The sequence below is a fragment of the Apium graveolens genome, chromosome 2 (assembly GCF_009905375.1).
Source record: "Apium graveolens cultivar Ventura chromosome 2, ASM990537v1, whole genome shotgun sequence".
Classification (NCBI taxonomy): Eukaryota; Viridiplantae; Streptophyta; class Magnoliopsida; order Apiales; family Apiaceae; genus Apium; species Apium graveolens.
The window spans coordinates 33,576,934-33,589,009 of NC_133648.1; the positions used below are offsets into that span (position 1 = coordinate 33,576,934).

The 12,076-nt window shown below is 38.7% G+C and overlaps 1 non-coding gene across 1 annotated transcript; it reads right to left on the minus strand.

Annotated features, from left to right (window-relative positions):
* Nucleotides 1–337: 337 nt before the first annotated feature.
* Nucleotides 338–444, minus strand: LOC141709120 (small nucleolar RNA R71). Its single transcript, XR_012569713.1, has one exon. It is a non-coding gene; the product is annotated as a small nucleolar RNA R71 (small nucleolar RNA).
* Nucleotides 445–12,076: the final 11,632 nt, after the last annotated feature.

Sequence of the window (12,076 nt, forward strand, 5' to 3'; positions counted from 1 at the left end):
GATTAATGATATTCAGTCTAGCATTGTTCAACTAGCCATCTCGGCTAACACCTTTGAGATTAAGTCGAGCACGATTCAAATAATACAAAACTCAGTTCAGTTTGGGGGTTCTCCGACAGAAGACCCCAACATGCACATTAGAGATTTCATCGAGATCTGCGACACTTTCAAGTTCAATGGAGTTTCCGAAGATGCTATTAAGTTGAGGCTTTTCCCATTCTCTATGCGGGATAAAGCTAAGTGTTGGTTACATTCTCTTCCACCAGGGTCTATCACCAAATGGGAGGTTCTTGCGCAAAAGTTCTTAACTAAATTCTTTCCTATGGTGAAGACTGCTGCAATCAGAAATGCACTTACTCAATTTACTCAGCAATCTGGAAAATTTTTATGTGAGGCTTGGGATCTCTACAAAGAGATGCTTAAAAAGTGTCCTCACCATGGGATGCCTGACTGGATGATCATTAACTACTTTTATAATGGATTGGGTGCTACTTCTAGACCCATGCTTGATGCTGCATCAGAAGGAGCCTTATAGGCTAAAAACTATGATGAAGCTTATGAGTTGATTGAGCTGATGGCTGCCAATGAATACCAGAACCCAACTCATATATTACCTCAGGGTAAGGTAGCGGGAATTTTGGAAGTGGATGCAGCTACTGCTATAACTGCTCAGCTTAAGGCTTTGACGATGAAGGTGGATTCTTTGGCTAATTATGGAGTTAATCAGATCACTAGTGACTGTGAGCTTTGTGCTGGCGCTCATGAGACAGAGTAGTGTGCTATTTCTAGTGAATCAGCTCAGTTTGTGAGCAACTTTCAGAGGTCGCAGTAGCCTGTTCCAGCCACCTATCATCCCAACAACCACAATCATCCTAACTTCAGCTGGAGCAATACTCAGAATGCGGTTCGGCAGCCTTATCAGCAGTATACAGTAAAGCAATACAACCCCCCTAGTTTTCAGCAACCGCAATATGCACCAAAACAACAACTCCAGCAGTAACAATCTAATGAAAAATCTGAATTGGACGAGTTGAGGCTCATGTGCAAGAGCCAAGCAGTTTCTATCAAGACCTTGGAGAATCAAATTGGACAAATTGCCAACGCTTTATTAAATCGTCAACCTGGTACACTCCCTAGTGACACTGAAGTTCCAGGAAAGAGGAAAGCTAAGGAGCAGGTGAAGGCAATTACTTTGAGGTCTGGGAAGGTTGCAGATTTCAAAAAATCTCAAGTTTCGGAAGAAGAAGATGTGGTTGAAGAAGAAGTGCAGAAGGAAGTAGTAGTGGAACCAAGGAAGACTTCTGTGAAACACACTCCTCCTGAGGGTAATACATGGGGGAAACAGATCTATCCTCCACCTCCTTTTCCTAAAAGGCTGCATAAGAAAAAGCTAGATAAGTAGTTTGAGAAGTTTCTGGAGGTGTTCAAGAAACTTCATATCAACATACCTTTCGCTGAAGCTCTTGAACAGATGCCTAGTTATACGAAGTTTATGAAAGGTATTCTCTCTCGGAAAGTGAAGCTTGTTGACTTAGAGACAGTTGCTTTTACGGAGGAATGCAGTGTTGTGGTGCAACATAAGTTGCCTCCGAAGCTTAAAGATCTTGGAAGCTTCACTATTCCTTGTACCATTGGAAAAGTGTCATTTGACAAATGCTTATGTGACTTGGGAGCTAGTATCAATTTGATGCCCCTGTCTATTTTCAAGAAATTGGACTTACCTGATCCAAAGCCTACTTATATGACCTTGCAGTTGGCTGATCGTTCTATTATATATCCACGAGGCATTGTGGAAGATATATTGGTCAAGGTTGATAAACTCATCTTTCCTGTTGATTTTGTAAGTCTTGATTTCGAGGAGGATAAAAAGATTCCCATAATCTTGGAAAGGCCATTCTTAGCTACTGGCTGAACCTTGATTGATGTGCAGAAGGGTGAGCTTATTATGCGAGTGTTGGATCAAGATGTGACGTTCAATATTTTTAATGCCATGAAATTCCCGACCGAAAATGAAGAGTGATTAAAAGTGGAGTTAGTCGATTTTGTGGTTACTTCAGAACTTGATCAAATGCTAAGGTCTGATGCCTTAGAGAAGACCTTGTTGGGAAATTCAGATAGTGAAGATGATGAAGGTGATGAACAGTTGCAGTATTTGAACGCTTCTCCTTGGAAGTGAAGGTTAGATATGCCTTTTGAATCTCTTGGATTGAAGGAGTTGAACAAATCTCCAAAGCGCCTCAAGCCATCTATTGAGGAAGCTCCTACACTTGAGCTTAAACCATTGCCTGAACACTTTAGGTATGCTTTTTTAGGTGATATATCTACTTTGCCTGTTATTATTGCATCTGACCTTTCAAGTAGTGATGAGGAAAAGCTCTCAAGAATTCTGAGAGAGTTCAAGCCGGCAATTGGATGGACTATAGCAGATATCAAAGGAATCAGCCCTTCTTATTGTATGCATAAAATTCTGCTAGAGGAAGGTAGCAAGCCTACTGTTGAGCAACAAAGAAGGCTTAATCCGATCATGAAAGAAGTTATGAAGAAAGAAATCCTCAAATGGCTATATGCAAGGATCATCTATCCTATTTTTGATAGTTCTTGGGTAAGTCTAGTACAGTGTGTGCCAAAGAAATGAGGTATCATAGTTGTTTCCAATGAGAAGAATGGGCTCATTCCTACTCGAACAGTCACGGGGTGGAGAGTTTGCATGGATTACAGGAAGTTGAATAAGGCCTCGAGGAAGGATCACTTCCCTCTTCCTTTTATTGATCGGATGCTGGACATATTGGTTGGGCATGAGTACTATTGTCTTCTTGATGGCTATTGGGGTTATAATCAGATTTGCATTGCTCCAGAGGATCAGGAAAATAATACTTTCACTTGTCCGTTTGGAACTTTTGCCTTCAGAAGAGTTTCTTTTGGGTTGTGTGGTGCACTTGCCACATTTCAGAGATGCATGATGGCTATCTTCTCTGACATGATTGGTTAGAATGTGGAGGTGTTCATGGACAATTTCTTTGTATTTGGTGATTCTTTTGACGAATGCTTGCAATATCTTGGCGCCGTTCTCAAGAGGTGTGTTGAGACCAATCTGGTTCTCAACTGGGAAAAATGTTATTTTATGGTGCGACAAGGCATTATTCTTGGGCACAAGGTCTCTAGTAAAGGTCTTGAGGTGGACAAAGCAAAGGTGGGGGTTATCGAAAACCTTCCTCCACCAATTTCTGTTAAGGGAGTTCGCAGCTTTCTTGGTCATGCGGGTTTCTATCGGCGATTCATCAAGGACTTCTCAAAACTCTCTAAACCCTGTGCAATCTTCTAGAGAAAGATGTCCCTTTCAATTTTGATGATGAGTGCCTTGCTGCTTTTGATATCTTAAAGAAGATTTTAATCACGACACCAGTCATAATTGCACCCAATTGGGATGAACCTTTTGAGATGATGTGCGATATAAGTGACTATGCAGTTGGAGCAGTTCTTGGACAGAGAAAGAATAACATATTTCATGTGGTCTACAATGCTAGTAAAACCCTCAATGGTGCTCAACTAAACTATACTACTACTGAAAAGAACTCTTAGCCATTGTCTACGGTTTTGAGAAGTTTCGATCTTATTTGCTTGGGACGAAGGTGACAGTTTTCACTGATCACGCTGTAATTCGCTCTCTCGTCTCGAAGAAGGACTCAAAGCCTAGATTGATTCGTTGGGTTCTTTTACTTCAGGAATTTGAGTTGGAGATCAATGGCAGAAAGGGTACTGAGAATCAAGTCGCTGATGATCTCTCTCGTTTGGAAGATCCAAGTGTAACTTCACATGATAAGATATTGATAAATGTGTCTTTTCCTGATGAGCAGTTGTTTCGGGTACAAGAGGAGGAATCGTGGTTCGCAGACATTATGAACTACCTTGTGAGTAATATCATGCCTCCAAACTTGTCTTATGCTCAAAGGAAGAAGTTTCTTCATGAGGTGAAGTGGTACATGTGGGATGAACCATTCTTGTTTAGGCAAGAAGCTGACCAAATCATCAGGAGATGTATTCCGTACAGCGAAATGGGGTGGATCTTGCGAGATTGCCATTTGACTGCTTATGGAGGCCACTATGGTGGAGAAAAAATGGTAGCTCGTATTCTTCAATCGGGATTTTTCAGTCCTACATTATTTAAGGATGTGCATCAATTTGTTTTGAAGTGTAATCGCTGCCAGCGTGTGGGTAATATGTCTAAGAGGGATGAGATGCCTCTCAATGTGCTTCTCGAGGTTAAAGTCTTCGATGTTTGGGGAATTGACTTCATGGGGCCATTTGTCTCATCATGCAATAATCAGTATATCTTGTTGGCGGTTGATTATGTTTCGAAATGGGTTGAAGTCAAGGCTTTGCCAACAAAAGATGTGAAGGTAGTGCTAAATTTTCTCCATAAGCAGATATTCACAAGGTTTGGGACTCAAATAGTCATAATCGGTGATGAGGGATCGCATTTCTGCAATCGTAAGTTTACTGCTATGATGCAGAGATATAATGTAAATCATCGTATTGCTATAGCCTACCATCCTCAGACCAATGGTCAAGCTGAGGTATCTAACAGAGAGATCAAGCGTATTCTGGAGAAAGTTGTGTGTCCATCAAGGAAGGATTGATCTTTGAAGCTTGATGAAGCTGTTTGGGCATATAGAATAGCATACAAGACTCCACTTGGCATGTCGCTGTTTCAGTTGGTTTATGGTAAGGGATGTCATTTGCATGTGGAAATTGAACATAAAGCGTATTGGGCTTTAAAGAAGTTGAACCTTGATCTGGATGCAGCTGGTAAGAAAATGATGCTTCAATTGAATGAACTCGACGAGTTTTGGATTCAAGCTTATGAAAATAATAAAATATACAAAGAAAAAGTTAAGAGGTGGCACGATAGGGGTCTAGTGATCAAATAATTTGTGTCGGGGCAACAAGTTCTTTTGTTCAACTCTCGTCTCCGTCTTTTTCCTGGAAAGTTGAAGTCGAGGTGATGAGGGTCGTTTGTTATCAAAACTGTGTTTCCACATGGAGCGGTGGATATTTTTAAAAATGATCCAAGCCAAGCGTTCAAAGTGAATGGACAAAGATTGAAGCATTACTATGGGGATACGGTAAACCGTGAGGTGGTTAGTGCCATTATATTATCCATTTGATCTCGGGATTCTACGTCAAGCTAACAATATAAAGCAAGCCCTTCTTGGGAGGAAACCCAAGTTTGTTGTACATTAGTAGGTAGAGGAAGAAGAAAGAAAGGAAAAAATACAAAAAAAATCAGAAAAAGAAAAAAATTCAAGTTCAACTACAGAAGCACGGCGCGCCCGCGCTGAGAAGCGGGGCGGCCGCGTTGGATTTCCAGTAGCACGGCGCGCCCGCGCTGCCAGGCGGGGCGGCCGCGCTGCACCTCTATGGTCGAAAAAAAGAAAGGAATGAAACAGAATTTCGGGGACTTCATTACAAAATCAATTTCTACCCGAATTTCCCTCCCTCACTTCCCATGATTTCTATTCCAAATCAATTCCATTACCCCCGCTACTCCCATTAATCCCACTTATTTTCCATAACTAATTTTATTCCAAATTCCTATATATACACACACTTATACACAAACTTTTCCATCACTTCTCAAATTCTCAAACACAAATCTCTCTTATACACACATCTCTTTTCTCTCTTATTCACTTCCAATGAAACCCAAGAGACAACGAACCCAAGTTAGCAGCATCACCACTGATTCTTCGAGTGTGGGTGGTGTGAGGCCAAGGTTTTCAACTCCGGAAGCTGAGGCAGAGTATGCAAGGCTGCTTTTGAAGTACATAGCCAATGAGCGAGGTTTTTTACCATCAGGGAGGGATGGTAAGTTACTGAAGATGATCGTAGAGATGGGTTGGATAGTTTTTTGTGAGGCACAAGCTGGGGTGCCTATGAGTGTGGTTCGCGAGTTTTATGCGAATGCTAAGGCGGAGAAGAATGGTTTTACTGTGGTTAGGGATTGACGGTGGACTATAGTGTTGAGGCAATTCATAAGGTGATTGAGCAGCCCGAGAGACAGTTAAAGCAGGAGAATTGAAATGAGAATACGGGGGATGATTTTAACTTGGATTTGATCGTTGCTACACTGTGTGTGCCTAAGACTCACTGCAAGTTCAAGAAGGGCACAAACGAGTATGCCACTTTCCCTTCCTCGTGCATGAACAAGTTTGCACGTGCATGGAATTCCTTTATTTATGCCAACATCATGCCATCTTCTCACGTGCATGATGTTACGGTGGAGCGTGCATATTTGTAGTGGGGGATTCTTCAGGGAGACTATGTGGATCTCAGGATGGTGATTCATCAGGGTATTCTGAGGTTCTTGCGAGGGAGTACTACGGGTTCTTTACCCTATGCGTCCATGAGACGAAGCTATGTGTGGCGGTTGGCGTTCATTGGCTCGCACACGAGCAGCTGCAGCTTCCGAGTGCCCCGATTGATAGTTCGACGTTGTTGAGTATGCATGAGTGGTACGATGGGAAGCCTGATCCTAAGGGGCTTGGTTATTCTTATGACCATCTGTCGGGTGTCCGACCAGCTGATCAGACATATGCTGGAGGTTCTTCTAAGGCTAGGAGAGCAGCATGGAGTGCTCAGTTGAGTGAGGAGGCCGGTCCATCGGATAAGTCACAGCAGCAGCATCTGGAGGAAGCACATGGTAGTGTTGGTATGAGTTTAGCGCAGTATAGGCGCTTGATGAGGAGGATGAATGTAATGCATGACATTCATAGTCGATTTACACAGGACCTTACCCAGGCATTGTGGATTGCATTCAGAGCCACAAGAGTTGATATCCACTGGCCAATATTCGGTAAGGATTTTTTGTACCCGCCGTCTGACACTCCTGACACTCCATCCGTTGAGGGTAATGACCCTGATTCTGAGTAGGTATGCCTGATTCCTTACTATTACCTTCACTGAGGATAGTGAATATTTTAAGTTTGGGGGTAGTAATTAAGGATTATATGTTATGTGTGAGTCGCATATAGTTTGCATATTCATGATAGTTTAGTTCATATAGTTGCATATTTGCCATGTAGTAGTTTTTTTAGTATGTTGCATATAGTTTCATGCATTTACATTATAACATGATCCCTTAAATGATTTTTCTGATTAATTTATGATATTGATGTTAGTGTAGTAATGTCGTATTTAGTGATGATAAGTCTTATCGAGTTGATTTGCATTCTAGAAGCAATAAATTTCACTAAGTCTTATAGGTTGCTTGAGTGCTAGATCATAATCATAGTTTGTTTGTTTGTTGAGGTTTAATCACTTGTTTATATTTAGAATTTAGGATATTCTCTTAATGATAAAATAACATGGATATTTAAAAATTAGAGAAAAGTTGGATTTCATTGCTAGTTGTTATGGCTAGGTGTCAAATGGCTAGTAGCCGGCTCATTTTAATGAGTAGTCTAGGGTTGAGCGAGATGGAGCGAAACGCACTCGTTCAGAAATTTATGAAAAAAGAAAAAAAAAGGAAAAAAAAGGAATGTGTTTGTGCATAAGCTCTTTAATACTCGAGTTATTAAGTTTTTAGGGGACTTTGTTCCTAGTGACCTAAGGCTTTTATAGTCTGGGATCCACTAACCCAACACTCGCTATATGGATATTATTGTATAAGTCTTTTGTGGACCTCACTCATTGCACGATCAAATAAGCATATTTGTGTTATTTGTGTGTTAGAAATAAAAGCATGAATCCATGTATAACTCTGATATAAGAATTGAAGTGTTGTCAGTCATTTTGAGTTTTGTTTTTATTCTATTTATAACCTTGTGATTGCCTTGATGAGTAGTGAGTCATGATTATTGATCTAGTTGCAAAAGTATATCTGTAAGCATCTGCACACATGCACGCTTCTGGTTTGTGAGTTGATTTGTGAGATTTGATTGAACTTGTGCGAATAACTTCATTTGTTGAGATGTTGCTTGTCAATTGGTTAAGTTATTCTATTGTGATCATTGCATTCATATAGCTTGCATTCATGCATTATTATTTCTTATTCTTTGAGTCTGTTTATGCTCAAGGACAAACATCGGTTCAAGTTTGGGTGTGTGTTAAGTGGCATTTATGTCCACTTAGAATGCTTTATTAAGGCTTGAATTGATGTTTTGTACTCGAGTTATTTATGTATTTGATGTGTTTTTGTAGTGTTTTTGCATTTCAGGCATAAATAAAAGAATCAGGAGATTTAACATTATTTCGGTGCTAAATTGGTGTTAGGATAGTTCTCAGGAAGATTGCTCGAGGATTTCCAACTCAAACTATCCAAGAAAACAAGAAAATAAAGATTTTCCAGAAGGTCAGCGCGCCTGCGCTTTAGTAGCGCGCGGCCGCGCCAGAGAGCAGGAAGACAACGCGCCCGCGTGCTTCAATGAAGCGCGCGGCCGCGCCGGGTCGATTTCCAGGAATCACGTTTCTACTATAATTTTGATCTGATGGACTTCTAATCTGCATGGGCTGCTATATAATGATAACTTAAGTTCTTATTTCAATAACAAGACGTTCCAGAGTTTAATGAGAAGGTTAATGTAGTTAGAATCCCATATTTGTGTCATATAGTAATCAATCCTTTTAATTCTCTTAGTTAATATTTTGTAGTATAATTTTTTAGTTAATCGTAGTTATAAACAACCTCAAATTGTTATTCTTCTTAGCATTGAATAATAACCATACCATTGTTGCATAAGTGCATTGATTGAAATTAACCTAAACCAACCTCTGTGGGAATGAACTAGATATATTTCTATATTACTTGCGATTGTGTATACTTGCGTAAATATTAGCGCGTGTTTTCGTCCTAACAATATCTCATATACCTGTTTTTCTCTCAAATTTTCTCTTTTCTTACATCAGGGGATCCCCTTGACTCACTATCTTCACACCATCACCTTTACGTTCTAAGGTGGAACTCATCTCACTCTCTTTTGCCACACTGGAAGAAATAATGTGCATAATTGATCTCTCATCCTCTCCATTTTCCTAGGAGCGACCTAGACTCTCACTCAAATCATTCACTTCTCTCAGTCCTATAAGTGATTGGACAACCACTAAGTCATCTGCAATTATGATAGATTTTGAGATATCAAGTGTTTGTGCAGTGACTGTCAACTGCTGTGAAATAGCAGTTGAATGTATGGTTGTGACTATCGATGAATAACTGCAGTAAGACATATCCATTGAAGGACAATCACTTATCAACGGATGATGGATATCTGTTGATGAAGAAGAAATAAGAGAAATAGAAGTTGAAACTATTGTGGAGTCTATGGAGATTGATTTTAGATTTTGATGCACAGACCTCTCAATAGCTTGTGAAAGAATTGGCTGGTGATCTAACAAATCATCAATTAGATGATGATCACCGGGTTGAGTGTAGGGCTCCTCCATAATTTTGAGAGATGGAGAATCGGGAATTGATTTAAAAATCATGTCCACATCCAGAGAGATAGTTGGAGAGTTGTATATTTATGGTGTTTCGATTGTTAAAGTGTGGGGTTGTGACTCCACATTTACTGGAGTCGCATCAACCTGACTTTGAGAAGGTGTAGATACCAAGTCCGTGACTGCGGTTTGTACTGTGTGTGAACCATGTGATTCCTTCATGGTTTTAGATCTTTTCTTTCTTATGTAAGTTTGAGATAAGTTTTTAGTATCCCTATCCCTTTTGGCCTGTGATCCTAGTAGGGAGCCTATTTCAATAGTTACACCCTTTTTGGAGGATGTAACTAGGGATGAGTGTAACGTCCTCTAAACCCGGGTCAGAAGTTTGGGACCCACAACACACACACCATATTAAACCTGTTATGAATATAATATTATGTATATAAAATGGCCCTACTTACCATAATCCACGGATCGATGCAGTTTAAAGTATGTCTATAAGCCACAATCTTATTTATTACACAAACGTACCAAAATCCAGTTTATTCATCTTAAATCAGAAGTTTCAACTTTATTACAAACTATAAACACAACCAAACCAAACATCATCTGCTAGTCTATTCCAATTCAACCTGGATACCTAGCCTCGCTACCACCAATTTCCCTTTTCACTAGAAAAGAATATAAACAGTTTTGCAAGAGTGAGCTAACTAGCTCAACAAGTCACAAAGACAGAATTGGATAATCATTTTCATTTTAAAAACCAAGGTTAAGCTGCTGATCAGTCACGCACTAACCCCGAGCAAGGCTCCCAGCTTTGTTCTATATACTGGATCCAAGGCACACATTGGCCTATTATGACCACGAATCTGGTCCATAGTTAAAAACAATCCAATTCTAGAATCATAATATGATAAGCAATGTAACTCAATAGTTGAATCATAAATAACATTTATTTTGAAATATATGATGATCTGTAATTCCATGAAATAACTAGGAAATCACAAAGGTTGGGTTTCAATCAAGAAAAGAAATATAAAGCAGAAGACCCAAGGGTTCAAGAGTTACAAGAATTGGTCTTCTGTTACACAAGATATAAGGGTTGGTATGATAGGCAATTTCGTATCAGGAATCAATATGTGGTAGGTATGTATTTGTGGAGTAGTATCGTGTAGGTGGGGTTGTATATATGAATTCGACAATCAACGGTTTATGAAGAAACAGGCTTATGGATCGAGATCAATAGGAATCAGGGTTTGGGGTATGTACTTCAAAATACTTGCAATACAGAATAATAACCGTTTAGAGTAATTGCAACATAATGAAGAGCGTTCCAAAATACTTGCAATATAATCAAGAGGAGAAGAAACACTTGCCTTATCGATTCACTTTCACTTTACCAGTACTTATCAATTGATTCTCACTCACTGACTATCTGCTTTCCTTTTCTACACCTCGCTTCCACTGTTAAATATCACATGTACTTATCAATACTACTCCTTATCGCATTCTATTTGATATAAGCTTCTAACTACCCTTCGTTTCACCCAAATCCGACATACGGATTGCAGGTTATGAATAAAACAGTCAAGCAATGCATGTATAGTCATTTTATACATCAATCAGATCACATATGACACGTAGCACGTAAAGTATTCAATTAAAATAATTATTTAAGGAAGATTCGGGGTTAAAATGATTTTTCATGTATTTAATATAAATTTTTGAACATTTTTCGGAATTAAAACGGGACTCTGAATCATTTTATAATTAAATAATAGGGTTTGAATACCCGAATATGACTTAAAAATAATTTTATAATAATTATCAAGCCTTGGAAATAATTTAAAATAATATTTTAAAACTTAAAACTATTTTTTGGAATTTTTAAATCAATTTGAAATAATTAAATCTAATTATTAAATCAATTAAAATTAATTAATAATTAATTAAATTATTTAATCAATTAACATTAAATTAATTGATTAATTAAAATAAATAAAATTAATTAAAATAAATCATATTTATTTTTAAATAATTAAAAACAATTTTTCTGAATTAAAAAAAAATCCCAGAATTAAATATAGATTTTAAGAATTTAAAATGAATTTTTCGAAATAAAACAGAATTTAAAAATAATTTTTAGAATAAAAGAAATCAGAAACAGTTTCTGATTTTTGATTTAGGGGAAATATGGATTGAAACCGGGTTATATCCCGGGTCGAAACCGACCCGACCGTGTTGTTCAAGAACAAACCGGCCGGTGCAGATTCCGGTGGCCGGTAACGAAATCCGGCGAGGCTAATAATCACCAGGACGACATGGTTTTTATCCTTTCTTGACTGGGTTTGTTTCAGCATCACAACAGAGGTCCACTTATGGCCAGTATAGCCGTAAATCATTTCCCGAAGTAAAAATCCGGCGACATCACCATTGAATCCGGCGAAAAGCTCAGAAATCCGGCCGTCTCATTCAGGCTTCCAATACAACAACTTTATACATGAATTGACTCATTTTCAAACGATCTATTCATTGGTACTACTCACTCGCACCCAGATTCAATAAAAAAAGAAATACCCAATTTGGATTAAGAACATTCAAAAAATTAAAACCCTAATTTCTTTAATCCGATAATCAAACAACA